This window comes from Alligator mississippiensis, chromosome 1, assembly GCF_030867095.1.
Source record: "Alligator mississippiensis isolate rAllMis1 chromosome 1, rAllMis1, whole genome shotgun sequence".
Classification (NCBI taxonomy): Eukaryota; Metazoa; Chordata; order Crocodylia; family Alligatoridae; genus Alligator; species Alligator mississippiensis.
In genome coordinates this window covers 54,627,379-54,644,558 of record NC_081824.1, presented here as the reverse complement: position 1 = coordinate 54,644,558, position 17,180 = coordinate 54,627,379, and the positions used below count along the sequence as shown (strand labels likewise).

Sequence of the window (17,180 nt, the reverse complement as noted above, 5' to 3'; positions counted from 1 at the left end):
AAGCAAAATTTGATAGAAAATAAGAAAAACTGAATATTTAAGTATCTATTTTATTTGCACCCTTCCTCTTCAATCATGTTGTCTAACTTATGCTCTTGGATATAGAATAACATTTATCTTCCCTTAATGTAGAGCAGGCTTGTCCATCATATGGCCCACGGGCCTCCATGCGGCCCGCCAAGCCATTTTCTGAGGCCCACAGTGCTGTAACGGGAAATGAAAGTAAACACTGTTTACTTTCATTCCCACCCCTTGTCCCTCCTCCAGCCCCTCAGCAGCTTCCTAATGGCTGCTGAAGGGCTGGGGAAGGGACAAGGTTCCCACACGCACCACGTCAGCTTGACGTTGCCGACACTGTGCAGCTCCTCCTCTCCCCCCTCATTTCACGGTGTCCCTTCCTCGCCCCACCCCTCCCTTCCTCATTTGCATGCCAGCTCCTCCCCTCTCCCACATTGCAGGGTTTCCATTCCTAGTCCTGCCCCTCCCTTCCTCATTTGCACGATGGCCCCACCCTGCGCCAGTCCCTGTCAGCCGCGTGGGCTGGAGCAGGTTGCGGTGCAGCAGACAGGCGGGCGCAGGTGGTGCGGATGCCAGCTCAGAGGGATGCCATGGCCGGGCCTGTGGGAGATGCTGCTGCTGCTGCTGCTGTGGCTGTCGGGGCCGCTCCCGCCTCCCCGCATTCCCCCGCACTCGCAGACATCGCGCTGAGGGTGGTGAATCATGGGCCCCAGGGACGCAGGGACCCCTGCCACTTGGCCTTGGGCTCAGGTTGCCCTGGGGGAGAGAGAGCAGGGGAGTGTCCCTGCACAACCTGCACCCCCCTGTAGTGTCCCCACATGTCCCCCTGGCTGCTGAGCCCAGGTGTGCAGGTGTGGGATCATCCTTGAGGCCGCCCAGGTGGCAGGGAGGACACAGAGGGGTCAGACGGCACCGCTTGACCCCTGCGCCCCCAGGCCGCATGAGCGCCTGCTCCTGCTGGCCCACTGGGTAAAAACAAGTTCATGATACAGCCCCACATTCAAAAAGGTTGGACACCCCTGACGTAGAAGATTGTGTATATAAGCTAGTGCCACAGTAATAAAAATAATTTATACACACACATGCACATATATACATATGGGGGGGTGTATGTATATATATATATATATATATATATATATATATATATATATATATATATATATATATATAGGTATGTCAGTATATTAATAGACCTATCATCAACTATTGATAAAAAACAATTGTTTTGTCGCAGTTTACCAAATAGAATTATATATACTAACACAAACAGCAGAAAAGGCATATGTTGTCATTAATAGCTCTACACTATAATAGTTTTATAATGGTTGTGCACATTATGAATTATACAAAATTATTTTTAGCTGATTTTTTTCTATTCCAAGAATGTGGATTATTTTTTTCTAAAAATCTGCCACTTTCACAATAATAAATAATTATTCTGATTTGTGTCTCCAAAGCCAGTGAAAAGAACTTTGGAGAACAGTTTCTTCATCTATATCTTGTGGAAGGAAGACCAACAGTTCAATTCAGCTGTGGCAATTCTCATAATATTCTAACTGTGTCTGTGAATCACTCCATCAGCAATGGTGTGCTCACGCCTATCACAATAAGGTAAGAATTTGCCATAACCTTCTAAAAAGAGATTCAGCCCAAGGTAGGTAAAAGCATCAGATGCACATAAAGTAGAAAGATGGTAGAGCATGTCAAACTGAAGGGTGAAATATGGTTCTTTGCAGAGCACAGTTACACTGACACATTTCTTAAGCAGCTTCAAAATGATTTCATTTTTCAAAATTGGAGGCTGGACAAACAGTAAAACATGAAAGACCTGTATGCATTTAACATTTGATGATGATATTCATATCCAAAGATCATTGGACATAATGCATGAGCTATCTTTAAGTATCCCACACCCCACAACAGAGTGATTATAACTCTGCCCCTAGATCTTCTTTATAATGAGTTAAAAAGTCATAGTTTGAAAAGCAAATGTGCATATGTGTGTTGGAAGATTGTGTGGCAGTTTGAAATCAGCTATGTGTATGTGACTGTTCAATATCATAATTTACTCATTTGGAAAATTTAAGAACCAATATGAATGCACTCAGAATCCAGTCAGTTTTATATGTCCAATAAGGCCATACTGAAAATAGGTGTAATTTAAACAAAAATTAAGGGTTTGAAATGAATTACTCATAATGTATGGTAAATATTAAGAATAAATCAGATTTTTCACTATGTTTCTAGGATTAAATATACAGCTGATATATTATGTTAAATCTGCATAATTCAATGGCACCACACTTGCAAGACCTTACGATGCATTAAATGGTGTTATACAGGTAAACTGTAAGAACTGTATATGGGTGACTGACCCCTACTAGTATGAGCGGAAAGGGGTTTATTTATTCATTTATTTTTGTAATATTTTTTATCAGACCAACTCTATAATTGGGAAAGTTGTTAGATAAGGTTTTGAGCACTAAGTGCCAACAATATTCTATTTGTATGAATTTTTCTGAGTAACACGTATCCAATATAATGAATGTATAACATAGCCAAATGATACTATTAGCATCAGACACTGTATCCACGTAGTATGTTAACTTACTCTTTTCCAGTGAGGAAATCCTTCTATGATAGTTGAGAAAATTTAAGAAAACAGTACAGAGAATATAAATTTCAATCATACTGGTAACACCAAAATGGTATGGAAAGTAATTAATGCTGAATTAAATGTTTCTAAAAATATTCATGATGTCCACATTAATGTGTAGCATATTGATGTGACTAATGCTATAATGAGAAGTAAGTAATGATTTCACTATTATGTAACTTTATTGCATAGTTTAAAAAAATAGCATTAAGTCTGCTGCACCTGAACAATGTTAGGTGTTTGTATTCTGATAAAAGTCACCTCTTGAACCAGCTACAGCTCTTCCCACCACCAAATTTCCAGATCCAAGGACAGCCCCACAGCCCAGATGGCATAGTTACATGCTATGGATCTGAATAGCCGGGCTTCCCACAGGTCTGGAAATTTGGTGACAGGATGACCCACAACAATTAACACTGCCACTGCTTGTCACCATACCTCCAAATTTCTAGACCTGTGGGCAGCCAGGTGGAAACCAGGTGATATGGCTTCATGGGATGCAACTTGGTCATCCCTATTCTAAGCTGTTCATGGAGACTAACTCAAAAAGGGTACAGATTTATGGTGCAGCCCTGTGCATTACACTTCCTATTAACCAGATTTAGGCAGCAGTGTGCCGACTTGATTTCATAGATTTCATAGACATTAGGGCTGGAAGGGACCTCGGAAGATCATCGAGTCCAGCCCCCTGCCCAAAGGGCAGGAAGTCAGCTGGGGTCATAGGATCCCAGCAAGATAAGCATCCAGTTTCATCTTGAAGGTGTTCAATGAAGGCGCTTGAACAACCTCCGGCGGCAGGCTGTTCCAGACCTTGGGGGCTCGGACAGTAAAGAAATTCGTCCTTATGTCCAGCCTGAAATGATCTTGAAGTAGTTTGTGACCATTCGACCTCGTCATCCCTTGGGGCGCTCTGGTGAACAAACGTTCCCCCAGATACTGGTGGTCACCCCTGATGACCACCAAAATTTAGTATTTTGTAAACCCATATCATGTCTCCCCTCAAGCATCTCTTCTACATTGAAGAGGCCTCGCCTCTTAAGTATCTCTTCATATGGAAGCCCCTTCATACCTCTAATCATCCCTGTTGCCCTTCCCTTATCCTTATTCAGCATGTTTCCATGTATACCATTCTGAGGTACCTAACATTCACTATGCCAAGTATAGAGCTGCAAAGAGCATAATTCAGGGTTCTGGATTTAACTCTGTGGGGCAGATGTCTAAATGGGCTTATAGGTGTTCAGCCTTGCAGCACCTAATTTTTAGTAGCTGCACAGGTGGATTGAGTCAAGGGCTAAAAAGTTTAATGATGCACTTAGCTGCACTGTGCCCTGGGTGCAGGAGTTCTGGTTACATGACTGGAAGGCTGGGCTGGGGCATATAAGCCACATCCCTGATCACATGAGGGGCAGTCTAGCATTGTGCTGTGGGAGGACAAGGAGTTCTCAGGAGATAGCTGTCTACAGCAAAGAGCCAAGCCAGCTTGAGAGTGGTACTCCGGAGCTGGAGGGAGGGAAGCTATCCAGCCTGAGAAGCAGGGCTTGAGCCCCAGAATCCCAGATAGGTTTAAGTTAGAACCAGTTAAGTTGCTGTTTTGTGTTGGAATTTTTCTACAGAGGAGGAGGAAGCCACAGGTGGAGGTGCCTGCATGGCAATCCCCACTGTCAGCAGCAGAAGCCAGACCCAAGCTAGAGGAACTGAGGCAGGTGGGGTGAAATTGGAGCCCAAGAGTGGCTGCTGCCAAGTCAGAGCCAGTGCCTGGTACCTGAGATCTTATTCAGTGGACCAGGGCTGAGGATGCAGCCAGATAAGAGGGGCTAAGGCTGGAACATCTGAAACCCTGACAGACGCTAGAAAGCCTGAGGAAGCACTCCCTTAAAAGAGAAGTGCTCAAGGAGGGGAGCACAGGCTACAGGTGAGGCAAACCTAGTTGCTAAGGCAGAGTGGATCATTGAGGAAACCAGTGAGGCTACACCTGGCCCCAGAAACAACCTCCCCAGTCACTCAAAAGATAAAACTGAAGTAATGGCAGACGAGAGACTGGAGGTGAGGTGGAGCCAGGGAAGAGCCAGCAGCCAGGTAAGACCACAGGGAGGCACCAGGTACTGGGGTAGCAGACCCCACACCTGCTACAAAGAGCACACTTACATCTTGATGGAAGGATGTTATACCAAAATCAAGTCCCCAGAGCAGCTGTGATACTCTGTGATGGCCTCACAACTCCAGCTTTGCTCTGGCCCTCCAGATATCCTCCTTTTCTTTCTTGCGTGTTATGTTATTTGGGAGAAAGGGATGCTGCCTCAGGGTCCCAGAGCAAGCCTTTGTCTACTGTTAGTCTGCAGGTTCCTTCTAGACCCTGCTGATCCCTGTCCTGCACTCAGGCATCAGGTGGGCCTCCCCTTTCCATTCATAACCTACCCTACTAATTGCCTTAGGGGCTAGTTTCCAACCTCCCCTAAAGCAATGCCCATTCCTTGCAGGTGTTACTATTCCATCACTTTCCCTTGTTGGGGCCTCAGCCTTCTTCACCCTCACCCCTTTGCTCTCAGAGCCCCCTTTTTCCTTGTCCCATTGAATCAGCCCTTAACTTATTGGGCACCTACCCTTGTCTAATCCTTCTTAGCTTTGGGCCTCTGGCTCTGATCTAGCCCCTCTAAGACTCTGATATCAACCCTCTAGGGTTGTTAATCCTCTGGCTTTGGCTTTGCAGTTCTTGGGCCTGGGCCCTTTGGCTCTGTCTTGCCCCCTTTTGGGCTCTGGTCTGCTTGGCCTAGGCTTCACCCCTTTTCAGTTGCTGTCTATTAGCACCTTAGCCCAGCCCCTGGAAGGGCTAAAAGCAATCATGCTCAGATACTACTGGGACCTCCTACCTCCCCTGCTACTCCAATCTGGCTAACCAATTAATGCAGGGCCAGACTGGCTGCCCTGGCTCAGGTTCTGGGCTTATATGCTTCCCAAGCATGATTTAAACAGGAAAGCAATGACTAAGTTGTTGACCATAGTAACACAAAGTAAATGAAACACATTACCATAAGGAACAGCACTCAGTTTTAAGAGTAGAAACCTAACTGGCAACCTCTGTAAGGCCATCTTAGTTAAATTTATCATAAATTCTTCACTTAGCTGTAAAAAGGTGTCATCGTTATCAACCCTTTTCATTAACAAATACCCTATCAAACTGTAAATTGTAGTTAGATGCATGTCTTTAATGATTGCATATATATTATTGTAAACTTGGAGAGGAAGAAGAGGAATGAAGGACATGCGTCAGAACTAAACCACTAGCAAGAGCTCAGAGATCCTGGGGTCCAGCCTACACCCATCCTCCCAGGCATATGTTTTTAATTTTCCATTTTGTTTCTGAATGATTGTTGAACTTCTGTTTAGCTTCCCAATAAAGTAATTCTCTTGAGAAGATATAGGTATGCCCAATCTTTATTCTAAGGCCTTATCTGAAAAAGTAAGCACCCTTTGTCCTAATTTGGGGATAGAAGGTTTCCCTTCATCTACTTGCTCACACCTGTACATTTTAAACTTATAAATGTGCCAGTGATGTAACTCTGGGATGCCCTTCAGTGATCACTCTTGCAACTCTGGTTTCTAGTGCAATGAAAATGACCTCAGAGCAGCCGCAGCATCACATTTCTGTGTGTGAACAGAAGAGGTTGGGTAAGGAATGCTCAGCATCACCCAGTCAGGACATTGTTGCCAAAATATAGATTTATGCTAAATCCTTTTCTGGAACTGGCCACGACCATGTGTAGTCTAACTGTGCTTAAATTCAATGGAAATCTCTTCATTATAATGGAGGCCTGAAGTCCTCAAAGTGGGTTAGGCCAGAAATAGTAAGAATGTCACATACAGACAGATTGTTTTTCACTACGGATAGGAACACAAAGGGGCCAGCTATACATGCAGCCTTTGTACTTTAGGAATGTAGGTTTTAAGTGCATGTCAGTGCTTCTGGCAGGCAGATATTACTAAAGTTTGTGAAGAAAGATAGAATGAATGACAGCCAAGCTCTGCTCTTTCCACACTTACAAAAAGAACAAGCGGCTACAGAACTTAATGCACCCTAGGCTTTTTCAAAGTTTTTACAAGATGTATACAAGATTGTTTACAAGATGTTTTAAACCACTTCATTTTTTTTTTTATGCTTTGTTTCTCTCCTCCTAGCACTGTAATTTTCCTCCAACTTAAATGTGTCCTGAACAGCCACATTTTTTACTTCTGGAATCTTAGTGGCCAGGACACAGGATCCATTGGTATAGTGTCTGCTGTACCATTGTGTGGGTCATTCCTTGCTGCTCCTCTCAACAGATGTGAACTATGTCCCTGTCCGATGACAATTAGTACTTGCTGCTGATTATAGCACTGAGCTAATCACCCAAGGATCTAAACGCACATCAAAATTTGCAGACCACAATATTCTGAAATCTTGAGGGACCTATCTATCCAAGGGCATGCACCTCCAGGCTATTTTCCAGTCAATGTGGCTCTTCTGAGATCCTGGCTCTGGAGCCCTTCTCTATTGGACTCCACCGGAACAGAATTGGGAAGACAGTGTGCATTACTCTTTCACTTGCTGTTTTATTGGTGTCTAGCAGAAGCAGGATTCCAGCTCCTTCCCCATTCTTCCTCTTCCTACACATGCACTCACATATTGTGTATGAGAGGGGAAAGCTGCATTCCTTCTTTCCCTATACTAATCAGGCAAGAAAAACAATATCTAGTTTTGCCTTTCTACCACTGATATACTGGCACTGTCAGGCTGCAAATCCTGAATATATACTGGCCAATTAATAAATATGGGGGGGAGGGGAGGGGGATCTGCCCTTTAAGTGCTTTTCCCCCATCTTTTTCTTCTCATTCATCACTGAATGTGTCTCTGTTCTCTTTGAATGTCCAAGATAAGATGAAAAATAATTAATTGCTGCTGCTTCTTCCTTTATTGTTCATGCTTTCCTAGTGTTTGAGGCAGTGTAACATTAAATGTATTTGAATCTAGTTACATATTGTGTGTTTTAGTATAGGTTATAAATGTATGCGAAAGGAAGAAAATGCTTCCCTTCCTATCCCCTTGATGTATCAAGGAAAGGAACATTTCCCTGGAAGAGATTTCAAATTAGTACAATTCAATAACAAAAAAACAATTTTGAGGGGTTTTTTTTTAAACTTAAGTGACTACTTGTGTGTGATACATTGGTCAACTAATTGTCTGCACCTTATTAGCTGAGGCAGCAATGTCCCTGATCCATAAGCTTGAAACATTAAAATGGTATGCTGATTTCAAAGGCTAATAATAACTTGGCAATAAATGTGGCTAAATTGCACTGAAAAGATTGATTCTAGCTATAGAATTCAAGTTCTACCCTGAAAATTAAATTTATTTTTCAGTTTCCTATCTTAAAATTAACACGCATATATATTCATGACTTTACTCCACATATTGTTACACTAAAAAGTAATGTCTGTTCAATTTATACATTACCCTAATTTACCAGAATTTATACTGCTATCTGTTAAAACACTGGCATACTAAATAACTGCAAATGTGTGATTGTGGGCTCTGAGTGGTAGGGATTCACATGCATCTGAGTTTATGGGCATGGCCTTCAAAATGACTTATAATTATGCTTTTGAGATTCCTCTAAAATTTAAAGGAGGAACAATATATTCTTCTCCAAGCAACAATAAAAGTGAAGTTCTTCAGACCTTAACCTCTGGTGAAGGAAAAAGCAAGCCTGCTGGTGCATTTGTGGACTTTCTCAGCACACTGTAAACCATAAAATATACATGTATGAGACAACTGTTGATTTGTCTTCTCTTTAGTAGCTGCCAAGGTTAGATAACTTTATTTATATTATCCAGTGTGAAATCTATGTTTTCTTCCATAACCCAAACAGCTAAGGAGAGACAGAGGCTGAACTAAATCGTTGTATTGCTTTTTGATTCCAGACAGTCCAATTAGGACAAAATAATTTCTCCTCAGTTAATTCCAGAAAAGACTATAGGCTTAAATTTGACTGATTTTCAGTTCCTAGGTATATTCTTGGCTCTTTTGGCATCACTGGCAAAGCTCCCATGGACTATGGTGGAACCAGGTTTTACCCCTCTGCACCTTTTCCCTCCTCACTTGTTTTTCTGTTATTCCTTTTCTTGCTCTGCACCTTCTCCCGAATGCCAGCCATTTTCCATAAACAGAAACAGGAATGTGGTTTGGTCCTATGTTCACTTATAGCCAAGCTATACTCCAAGTTCTAAACCTGGTAAGAAAAGGACTACACATTAGGCCTGTGTGAAGCACCTAGTATTCATTTTAGATTCAGATTCGGCCAAGTCGGGGGACAGTAATTCGATTCAGTGATTCGAATCACTGTCCCAAATCAATTTGGCCAAATCTGATTCGGAGATTCATCTGCCGCTGAATTGGCCGAATCTCTGAATTGAACAGACCCCATCCCCCACCCACTCTCCCAACCCCAGTATCCCAGTACTTTAAAAAAAAAAAAAAAAAGGAAAAAGCCCTATACTCACTGGATCCTGCCAGGTGGGGGGGTGATCCCCGTGGCCCCCCACTGGCCCATGCTGTGTAGGGGGGCTCTACCATGAGCCCCCAGAGGCCCCAATGGCCACTGCAGCATCTGGTGAGTGCAGGGCTTTTTTTTTTTTTAAAGCACTGGGATGCTGCGGCTGGGCAAGGCAGCCATTGATGGGGCTGGGAGAGTGGGGAGGAGTCAGGAGGCACTCAAGGGGGTTAGGGGAGCAGGCAGGGGATGGGGCCTGGTTGGGGTTCCCCTATGGTACCTTCCCCCCTCTTTCAGCCCCGCCTCCACCCTCTACTTACCAGCTCAGAGCCCAGGTCCAGTTCCCTACAGCAGCAAGCAGGGACTGCCCAAATCACGGAATCTCCGAATCTTCCCCAAAGCTTTTCTGAATTGATTCAGAGGCTTTGAATCAATTCGGACCTTTTTATTGGTCTCCCAATTCAATCTGGATTCAGAGATTTGGCTGCTGAATTGGGCCAAATGTCCTCCAAATCAAGTCAGCAACCAAAGATTCGCATAGCCCTCCTACACATGTGAATTATCCTGAAACTGCTTTCTCTGTGGTGTGAATAGTTCTTTCCTAAGTAGGCCTCTGTTCTTGCAATCCTTGTTAAGATCCATTCACATGTGAAAAAAGAATGCTTCAGATTAATTTGATATACAGAAGAATGTCACAGTTCTCTTATAGAACCTACACATAAAACATGTATATTTTCATGTATAGTTTCTTATTATTTTTCTTATTTCTGTGAAAAAACCTATTTGCTGATGTGGCATAGGGAAATGGTAACACTTGCTAGTGAAAAATGTAATTAAAGTCCTGAGCATTTTGTTCATGGCTTGTACTGTATCAATAGACTGCTTTCATTCAAAATTAGTCAACGTATGTCCATAACCATTTCAGATTATGTAAGACAGTGCAGGTATTAAAAACAGCTACATTTTTTTTAATAGTGTAGGTGACTATTGTAGCCACACTGTATTTTTTCAGCTTACCAGTTGGGTGAATATAATTCTAAAAGAAGTGAAGGGTATGATCAAGTCAATGAGACTTTGATTCCCTCAGATGGATAGTAAAAACAGTTTGTATAGTTGAGGATGTTAGCCAGGAGGAATAGGGATTTGTCAAGTCATATTTCTTCTCTGGAGAAGGTAGGGCTTATTTTTGAATTACAATTAATTTTGGCTTTTCCTTTTGGCTTTATCCATCAGTGAATGTTGGTACCATATGTTTATTTTAAATAATAGCATCAGGAGCCTAGCTAGGAGTTTAATGAAGTCCTTGCTATGTTGTGTCACATTCTTTCCCACCTTACTTAACTACAGTACTGCTAGCACTCTGAGCTGGGCTTTAATGAATACAGAGCCCCTCCATATACTGTTTTATTATTAGGTTCAGTACAGCAGTATATTTTCTATATTTATTCTGTGAACATATTCAATATACTTATTTCCAGTTTTCTGTCACTATTATATTAGTACTTGTGATATGGATGTAAACATTCATTTTTGGATGAGAATAACACAGTTGGATACTCAGATATAAAATGTGTTTCATAAATTATTCAATTAATGTTGTTTGGTGCGCTCTACTATGGGCTATACAGTTATACAGAAGCTACAAAAGATTATTACATCTGCTTTCTTGATTATCAAAGCAGATGGCACTTTTTGAACTATGCAAATTCTAAATGTGTTTTTACACTTTCCTATGAAGAGTTTGGCAAGTTTCATGTTATTGAGACCAAAACTGTAGGATCATACTGTCAGGTTTCCATGGTTTCTGCCTCTTCACTTCCACTTTCTGCTTTTCCAAAGAAAAACAATGTTTGAAACTAGTTTTGAGCAGTTTTTGGTCAAAAGTGCCTGCCAAGGATTAAACTAGTTATAAGGAACAAATATCAAATCAACATTTACAGAAACCTGTAGACTTGAGTTTGTTGCAAAATATGTTTCGATCATTCTGATACTTCAGATAAATGTTTCATAATACTGATATATGCTTTAATATAATTGATTAATTAGCCTATAGAATATCCATTGTTATAATATCTTGGCATAGTTTTCAAGCCCCAAAGAAAATTATTAATATGTCAAATAATTCAGAAAAGAATCATGTGCAACTCAGCCAGACTCCACTGCTCTGCCTGAATTGCAAACCAAACCCCTCCCCTGTCAGTCGCAGGGCTGGGAAAGCCCAGCCCCTCTTCACCACCTCAGGGCTCTCCAGCCATGACTCTGAGCAAGCGGGGAAAAGCCAAATCCCTACTGGTCCCACTAGCATCCTTTCAACCTGGCACAACCCCATGGGGCCCATAAAATCCAGCATTCCTGGAGTTGCAGGCATTGGGTTCTGAGGTGCCACAGAGGGAGGCAGGACAGAGAAACTACCCCTGCCTGGTGGCATTTGTGAGCCTGGGCTTGAAGCCACACATGCATGGATGCGGGTGCTAGCTTGAAGTACTATAAAGGGGTGTTAGATTTTTTTCCCCCTTGTGGCACTTCAGACTCCCGCACCTTCAGCCCCACACCAAGTTGCTGGCACCAGTTTTGAAGTGGTGCATGGGGGAGATGCTTCCCCTGGCAGAATTTGAGAATTCTAAGCTCTGGTAGCAGCCATGGGCTTCCCAGAACCCTAGGATTACTGTGGTGAAAGCCATCCCACCATGGCCAAAGCCCCACTTTCAAATAGATTCATAGATGTTTGGGTCAGATTTCAGCAGATAATTGAGTCTGAACCCCAGCCCTGGGCAGGAAAGAGCGCTGGGGTCAGATGACCCCAGCCAGGTGCATGTCCAGGTCCTCTTAAAGACCCCCAAGGTAGGGGAGAGCACCATCTCCCTTGAAAGCCCATTCCAGATTCTGGCAACCCTTACCATAAAGAAGTTTTTCCTGATGTCTAACCTAAATCTGCTTTCCGTCAGTTTGTGGCCATTGTTACTAGTTACTCCAAGGGGTGTCCTGGTAAACAGAGCATCTCCTATTCCTTGCAGCCCCTTCTCCACTCCACCCCCCCAATGAATTGGTAAGTGGCCCTATGGGTCTGCTATCTGATGGCCTGACAACTGAGAGGCTGTGAGCAAGGGGTGTTGTTAGGAGCAGGTGCATGGTCCCCTTGGGCCATAGTCAGTCAGCCCTGATTTCTTCCATCTGTGCTGTCACCTGTCTCCAGGACGACTGTGGAGACTGCAAAGCATACTGGGATATGTGCTTCAGGGCCCTCCAGGCTGTATGCCTCACACACACAGTCTATGTGTGTGAGGCATACAGACAGCCAGCTAGATGAACACTTGTATGACCTTCAACTGGTACGTTTTTCAGCTACTTAATTTAAAGTGTTTAACTTCCATGGGTTCATTTGAATGTTTGAATGCACCCTCAGACAACCAACAGGACCTGTGAAAGCATTTCAGATAGAAGTGGTGTTCACGATTCATCACATGGTTGATGATTCTTCTGATATGTTAATGATAATACTGAGAATATTTGCCAATGAAGTATTAGTGTCACCTAAGTCAATAAGTCATCTAACTGAGCCCTAATTTATTCAGATGACATGACAAGAATATGTTTAGAATGAGTGACAAAAATATATTTTCTATTAGCAGAAGATTGACATAATATCATAGAAAAGTAGGACTGGAAGGGTCCTCACAAGGTCATCTAGCCCAGCACCCTGCTCAAAGAAAGATCATCCCTGACTAAACCATCCCAGCCAGGTATCTATCCAATCTGCTCTTGGAAACTTCCAGAGATGGAAGTTACACAGTTTCTCTATGTAGCCTGTTCAAATGCTTGACCACCTTCATAGTTCAAAAGTTTCTTCTAATCTCCAACCTAAACTTCCCCTGCTGAAGCTTGAAGCCACTGCTTCTAATCCTGCCTCCTGCAATCACAGAGGTAAGTCAATCACTATTTTCTCTGTAATTGCCCTTCAGGTATTTGAAAACTATTATCAAATCCCTGCTCAGTCTTCTCTTTTTCAGACTAGACAACCTTAGGTATTTCAGCCTTTCCTAATAAAAGTCATGCCTCCCAAGCCTCTAATTGCTTTTTTTGATCTGAGCTGGACTCTTTCTATACCATCAACATCCTTCTTGAAACATGGGGCCCAAAACTGGACATGGTACTTGAGGTGAGACCTCAGTACTGTTAAATAGAGCTAAATGATCACTTCCTTTGATTTGCAAGTGACATTCCTGTTAATACAACTCAGTTTGCTGTTTGCTTTTTTTGCAACAAGAGCATGCTGCTAGCTCATATTCAGCTTATGATTCACCCTTATGCAACTCTCAGAGCTTTCTCTACAGTATTACAGCCTAGGAAGTCATTCCCTGACCTGTATTTGTACATGCAATTATTCCATCCCAAGTGCAGAATATGCACTTGACCTTGGTGAATTTCATCTGTTTGATTGTGGACCATTTTTGCAGTATATCCAGGTCATGCTTGGTCTTAGCTCTGCTCTGTGAAGCCATACAACTCAACTCAGCTTGGTGTCATCCACAGATTTGCTAAGCATGCATTTAATCCCATCATCCAAATCATTAATCAAGTTATTATACAATACCATACCCAACATAAAGCCCTGGGGAACCCCACTTGATACCTTCTCCCAAGTAGGCATTGAGCCATTGTGGACTTCTTGTTGAGCACAATAATCCAACCAGTTATGCATCCACCTTACAGTACTTTCATCTACTTACTAGTTCCTTAGCTTATTAATGAGAATGTCATGGGAGACATTGTCAAAAGCCTTGCTAAAGTCAAGATAGATCACTTCCACTGCTCTCCCTACATCCACAGAGCCTGTCATATTATCACAGAAAGAAATCAGCCTTCTTGGCTGTTTCTGAACAACTTGTGTTCCCCTACTAGATCTAATTTATGATCTTTCCAGGTATCAGGGTGACTACTCTGTAGTTTCCCAGATCCTCCCTCTTCCCTTTCTTAAGGATGGCCACTATATTTCCCTTTTCTAATCATCCAGGACCTGACCTGACCTCCAGGTCTGTTCTCAAAGAGGCTAGCGAATGGCTTTGAAACGACCTCAGCCAGTTCCTTCAGTATCCTATGGTGTACCCTATAAAACCATACCATCTAGCTTCTCTAAATAATCCTTACTCTGTTCTGCCATTACTACAGGCTGTTTCTCTCATTCCCTATAGTTGCTGCCAACAGCATTCATCATCTGGTAGCTATCCCTGTTTGTGAAGACTGAAGTAAAAAAGGCATTGAGAGAGAAAGATTTCTTAGAGTAAGATCTTTTATTCGACCAATTACGCAGACATACAGTTAGACAAGCTTTTATTATGTTTGACTTGAATTTGGCACTACTGTTTGGAAGAGACATTGTTGCATGTCTTAACTATTACATAAGATAGGACTCAGGTTTATTTTAATGAGAATTCCATTTGGAAGAAAACATAGGAATAAATTCAGAATACAGTATATGTAGTCCATAAATCCTCCTTGATTTATTTGTGGTTTTTCTTCAACTTGCAAGATTATTAAGGATGATTTCAGCTATGATGTCTGAACTTTTATTAAAATTAAAATAAGAACTAGATTGCTTGAGATAATGGTGTCTAAAAGCCATTTCCATCTTAATCAAGGCTGGTAGTAAATTTGGCTAGCAGTGGCTGATGACCAATTGGTAACATTTGTGAAAGTAGTGATGACTTAATTTCCATTTGTATAAGATTGTAATCTACCTCATAAGAATCATCATCATGTTTGGCAGTAATGTGAGAGAGTGGTTTTTGGTAGTTGCTTCTTGACTCTGGAATTGCTTTCCCCTTAAGGCCTGCCAGAGCCCGAGCCACAATGTCTTCTGAAAATTCTGTGATAGCTTTCTGTTTGGACAGATGTTTCATAGCTGTTAGGGGGACCTTACAGCAAGGCTAGGCTTGGATATTATTTGGAGGGGAAGGTGTATTATTTTGATTCTTCACTTGATTTTGTAAATTGTTTGTTCCTTTAGTCATTCTCCTGTTCTATAAGTAATTTGTTCCCTTACTATATGTCACTGATGCTTTTATTGGCAAGGTCAGAAAACAAATAAAATAAATGAATAAAAAGATAGATAAATAGATAAATAAATAAAGCAGGGCTTTGGCTTATTTGACCATGGGGTGCTGTTTCAAGAAGGATTGCTAGGAAGGGATGGAATCCACCTAACAAAGAGAGGGAAGAGCATCTTCACAGACAGGCTCACTAACCTAATCAGGAGGGCTTTAAACTGTTTGCTGGGGGATGGAGACCAAAGCCTTGAGGTAAGTGGGGGAGCGGGAGACCTGGAGGAAGCGCAAGGAGGAAGGGGTAACAGGGAATGCCTCCTTGTTCTTCCTGAGAAAGTAGAGCAATCCACTAGTTACCTCAGGTTACCTGTGCATTCATATACCTCTGTACATGAATGCACAGAGCCTGGAAAACAAGGAGAAAGAATTGGAAGTCCATGCACAGTCACAGAACTATGACCTGATTGGAATAACAGAGACTTGGTGGGAGCTCACATGACTGGAGCACTCTCATGGCTGGGTACAAACTGTTCAGAAAGGATAGGAAGGGAAGAAGAGGAGGAGTTGAGCTGCATGTAAAATAGCTGTATGATTGCTCAGAGCTCAAGTATGAAACTTGTGGTAGGCCTATTGAAAGTCTCTAGGTTAAGTTTAGAGGGGAGACCAGCAGCAGTGATATTGTGATAGGTGTCTCCTATAAATCACATAAGACCAGGAGGATGAGGTACATAAGGCTTTCTTCAGACAACTAGCAGAAGTTTCCAGATCACTGATAGGGGACTTCAGTCACCCTGACATATGCTGAGAGGGCAATACAGCAGTGAAAAGACAATCTAGGAAGTTTTTTGGAGCACATTGGGGAAAACTTCCTGGTGCAAATGTTGGAGGAACTAACTAGGGGCCATGCTCTTCTTGACCTGCTGTTCACAAACAGGGAAGAGTTGGTGGGGAAGGTAGATGTGGATGGCAAGTTGGGCAGCAGTTACCATGATATAATTGAGATCAGAATCCTGACAAAAGAAAGAAAGGAGAACACCAGATTATGGACCCTGGACCTGGGAGGTCTGTCTGAGGGGAAAGGGAGTCCTGGAGAGCATTTTAAACAAATCTTACTCGGTCACAAGAATGAACCATCCTGATGCACAGGAAGAGTAGCAAGTATGACAGAAGACCAGCTTGGTTTAGCAGGAACAAACCATCCCTATGTACAGAAAGCATAGCAAATATGGCAGGTGACCAGCTTAACTAAGCAGAGAACTCTTCAGTGAGTTTAAACACAAAAAGGAAGATTAAAAGAAGTGGAAGCTTGGACAGATGACTAGGCAGGAGTATAAGAATACTGTTCGGGCATGCAGGAATTAAATCAGGAAGGCCAGGGCACAACTGAAGTTGTAGCTAGAATGGGACAAGGATTTCTACAAGTCTGTTAGCAACAAGAGGAAGGTTAAGCAACATATAGGTCCTTTACTGAGTGAAGGAGGCAACCTAGTGACAGAGGAGGAAAAGGCTGAAATACTCAATGCCTTTTTTAACTCTGTTTTCACAGGCAAGGTCTGCTCCCAGACTATTGCACCAGGCAGCACAGTCTGGGGAGAAGGTAAGTAGCCCTCAGTGATGAAAGAACATATTAGGGACTATTTAGAAAACCTGAGCATGTACAAATCCATGGGGCTGGATTCAATACATGCAAGGGTGCTGAGGCAGTTGGGTGATGTGATTGCAGAGCTGCTGGCCACTATCTTTGAAGACTTGTGGTGATTGGGGAAGTCCTGGATGATTGGAAAAGGGCAAATATAGTGCCCATCTTTAAGAAAGGGAAGGAGAAGGATCCAGGGAACTACAAACCAGTCAGCCTCACCTCAGTCCCCAGAAAAATCATGGAGCAGGTCCCCAAGGAATCCATTTCTAAGCACTTGGAGAAGAAAGTGATCAGGTACA

At 42.6% G+C, this 17,180-nt stretch overlaps 1 long non-coding RNA gene across 1 annotated transcript in view; it reads left to right on the top strand.

The window, feature by feature from the left end:
- The window catches only part of LOC132251407 (uncharacterized), a 147,616-nt gene extending 145,990 nt beyond the window's left edge, over positions 1-1,626 (top strand). Inside the window, exon 3 of the long non-coding RNA XR_009463424.1 lies at positions 1,479-1,626. This is a non-coding gene — a long non-coding RNA (uncharacterized LOC132251407). The remainder of the gene's footprint in view (positions 1-1,478) is intronic.
- The last annotated feature ends 15,554 nt before the right edge of the window (positions 1,627-17,180 follow it).